The sequence below is a fragment of the Pinus tabuliformis genome, chromosome 1_1, assembly GCF_031772625.1.
Source record: "Pinus tabuliformis cultivar Carrire ecotype Pingquan chromosome 1_1, CPIR1, whole genome shotgun sequence".
NCBI classification, from domain to species: domain Eukaryota; kingdom Viridiplantae; phylum Streptophyta; class Pinopsida; order Pinales; family Pinaceae; genus Pinus; species Pinus tabuliformis.
The window spans coordinates 535,978,135-535,982,257 of record NC_142297.1 but is presented as its reverse complement, the minus strand read 5'-3'; the positions used below and the strand labels follow the sequence as shown (position 1 = coordinate 535,982,257).

At 39.1% G+C, this 4,123-nt stretch overlaps 1 pseudogene; it reads left to right on the top strand.

The window, feature by feature from the left end:
- The first annotated feature begins 874 nt into the window (after positions 1–874).
- LOC149214154 (L-gulonolactone oxidase 5 pseudogene) lies at positions 875–1,569 on the top strand (annotated as a pseudogene).
- Positions 1,570–4,123: the final 2,554 nt, after the last annotated feature.

The window sequence follows — 4,123 nt, the reverse complement described above, 5'->3', positions numbered from 1 at the left end:
CTGAAGTGCCGTGCAAGTTGTGTATCCCTCCATTGAAAAGCAGCTTGTTGTTGGGAATTTATGATAATTCTAAACAAAACTGACCAAAACAGAACAATATTCTGTTTTAACACAGCGGAAATAAAAATCGTTTGCGGAATACGGTGTTTCAGCAACGCAGTTTTGTCAATCGCTGAATGAAGTGTTTCAGGAACGGTGTTTTAGCAATGCTGAAACTGGTGTTTCAGCGACACTCTGTTTTGACGTCTCGTAACAACAACGCACAACAAAAGGGACTTTGTATTCATTAACGATGTTGCTTTAAAGACAGTTCAAAAACTTAAAAACTTCACACTGAAAAAAAAAAAAATAATAATTACATTACTGCTGCTGTACATTACAGAAAGCAAAATACTTTGTCTCCTCTGAAAATCAACACACTGTTTTTGCACTGTTTTTGCACTGCTGTGTGCACTCCTGTGCATCTACAAAACACTATGTTTCTGCTAAAAATTAACCCCGCTGTAACACTTTGTTTCTTTCTTGAAAAATTTTACAGTAAATTTTTCATTCTTTCATACGTGCTGCTGCGTATTACAAAAAAAACTTCTGAACTGTTGTGCATTACAAAGAAAACTCTCTCTCACTCTTTTCTACACTGTTGTGTCTGAGTTTTATAGTGCATTACATTTTCTGCTTTTTACAGTGACTGAAGCTGTCATAACTTATCCATCAACCGCTTTAACTCGCTGATGAAGTCTCTACTACAATCTGCGGCTCATGATGAACAAATCTGATATTTTGTTGTATTACTTGAGCCGGTGGTGTTGAAACCCATCGCTGATAAATGTTGCGACGGGTCGAAGCTGGTTCTTTTAAGGGTGAAAAGACAGTAATGACGATGGCCTTTTTTTTTGAATTAAAGTGGCTGCTGCTGTTCAACTGTTCACTGCAGATGAGAGTTGTGACTAGCTACTCCCACAGTGTTCCTAAACTTGTATGCCCTGCTGGAGACGCCGGTCTGATCATCAGCACTCTGCATCTAGACCATCTTGTTTCTGTAAACAAACGCAGCATGACAATGACGTTCGAGAGCGGTGTGACCCTGAAGGATCTGATTGATGTTGTTGCCAACGAAGGTCTTGCGTTACCTCATTCGCCATACTGGTTGGGTGTAACCCTAGGGGGAATGATAGGCACTGGTGCTCATGGTAGTTCCCTCTGGCAAGGGAAGTGCCGTACATGAATTTGTTGTGGGCATGAGATTGGTAGTCCCGGCTTCGGAAGAAGAAGGATATGCTAAGGTTGTGAGCCTCAATGAAGAAGAAGATAGGGCTCTAAATGCGCTCAAAGTTTCTTGTGGGGTTTTCGGAGTCATTTCTCAGGTATGAATAAATTACAATATTTGTAAAAAATAATTTAACTTCTCAGCATAGGTTTCTGTGATTCAAATGGCTTTGATGTAATTCTTGTGATTGATTAATGCATTGAATAATTTGGGTATACATTTGGAACCAGAATGTGAACCACACTAACTTGTTCCAAATCTCTACCCAAATGCATTCTGGTGAAAGACATAATACAGATTAATTCAATGTTCATGTGAAAGACAGATAAATTCAACAACATTACATAATACCAAATACTTTAGAACAAGCCTGGATGTCGTAGTCATCTATTCCTCCGTCCTTTGGAACACAAATTATATTGAGGTTACAACCTACTCACGTCGCCCATGTCTCAATTTCACCGGCAAGGTGGCCATTGAAAAATGAAAAACAAATGAGTTGGTAGCATACTGATGTCTGAGTGACAGATTTGATGAACGAATCCTGACCGGTCAAGCCACGGAAAAGCACCCATACAAACGAAATATTTATTTACTCTCGAGAAACATTGCGATGTAAGGTGAAGTGACAAAATCAGTATAATTTGACTACATTAGTTACTGCATGTCCTGCCTAACATTGAATATAAATGAAATATTTAGTTAGATGTTCGGCCAATCATTGAATATATACTATCTCCCTTTTTTATGTTTAAGATAGTGCATTTTCAAATATATGCTTTCATGTTTTTGATTTTTAATATATATATATATATATTATGTTTTTATAAGTTTGGTAGGACATTTTTTTTCATTATCATTAAAAAACAAGCAGGGTACATCTATGTGTTGAGTGGTTAGGTGGCCTCAACCCGCCCTAAGGGAAACCAGGTATGTTGGCCACCTAATGGCATGACAAGCCATCCAAAAACAAAATAGAATAAGTCTATCCATCCATGCTATAAATGTCTGATTGTCCTTAAATAGATATTTATAAACATAATGAAAGTACTAAAATGATAAGAACTATTACATACACTAATAAGTAGAACAGAGGTGATATGTCAGACTACTTGTCATCTACTATCTGCTGAGTCAACCGGAGTCAGATCCTTTGCACTTGACCCAGGAAGTTCAAATTGTAGAATGCATGGGATATGCCTCTCGATGCAGTTGAGGTGGTCGCTTTGCTTCTATGACTGAAATATGATTTGTAGAAAATCTTCACTATAGTCTAGGAAAGCCTGAGCAATTGTGGCTGAGCCTAAAGGAATGTGTTCGAGGGCATTGACCAGGAGGCTCTTCAAAAGCCAATACAAGTGAACAGTCTAATTATATTGAGAAGCATGAACCCAAGAATGCCCTGAGTCAGGCACTAGGGTCTGCCATTCATCTAAGTCAGGGTCCAAAAGTTTAGCTTTCTCATTTAACTCTGCTTCCCATTTAGCGATGAGCTGATGAACCGGGGTCGAGCCCACATGATAAGTCGTAGTCGCTTCATCAATGATCCTGGAGGTGGACGTGTGCCCACGTGATTTACCAGTGGAGGTGATGGGAGTGTTGGACGTTGTGGCTATTTTGGCCTTCTTTCCAAGACCACGAGAACCATGGGTGGTCTAACCTTTCCCAGAAGCAATACGGGCCATGATGTTGGGATTGTGAAACAAACAAAACAAACTAAAACCCACAAATTGACAACAAGAATGCCGACCTGGAGTGAGCCGAAACCCAGGAGCAGAGTGCTTCCAGGGGTCGCACCTAAGAGGACCTATCAAGGTAATCAATTGTGAGAACCACGACCCGTACAAAACCCAACAATGTATCCATTTGCAGTCCCAAAACCTTAAAAAGAAGAAGTCTCAATGCTCATAAACATAATTCTGAAAGTAATCATAACAGTTGAGGGCAGAATTAAAACCAAACCATTGTTATGCAAAGACCTTGGTAATTTGAGGCCTTAACCACAAAATTCCAAAGGAAAACCAGAGTTGGGGTGCCAATGGCAAAGCCAGAGAGACCAGGAGTGGATCATAGGCCTGATCAACAAAATACCCATGCGAGCTAGTAGAACTGCATAGAACACAAACATGGGAATATAGAAAATGAGACAACCTTCAAGAAATTCAGAGACAACATTAGCCATTTCCAGGGAATACACCTCCTAGATAAGTTTATGCAATGCATATCCCTTCTCCCATGAGACTCGCAGATAAAAATAATGAGCCATGACAGAGAAATATGTGATAATACTAAGAACATACACGAGACAGATGACCTAGACCCACTGTAAATGAACCAGAGCCCTGCGAGATACCTCGATGGAAACTTGCTACAAATTATTGGGCTACTCAACTCCAAGCTTATGCCAAACCAAGTCACAGACAAAGGACTTACTACATTGAATAACTAAAAGGTCGGGAGCATGCCGCGCTAAAGATTTGTTTCCACCTTCATTAATTGCATTGATTGTTTCCATATGTTCTACCACCGCTCCATGTGATATGATCATGTGGAGGGTGGCGAGAGATCACCTTGGGATCCAGAGAGCGTCCATCATGCAGTGAAATGATCAGAATTTTCCCACTCGCACCTCTATTAGGAAAATTATAATTTTTTTTTAATTTTCAATTGTAAGTAGGTTTTTTTTGTTTGATTTTCAATTAAAATATTTTGCTTATAATAATGTATGGGTTTTTAGAATTTTAATTTAGTGATTAACAATTGTTAAGTAGAGTGGGTCAATTTAGGTTTATATTTGCAATTGCTTTTGAATTTTCTTCTACTCCTTTGAGATTTGGGTTGAGCTTGTAACAAGCA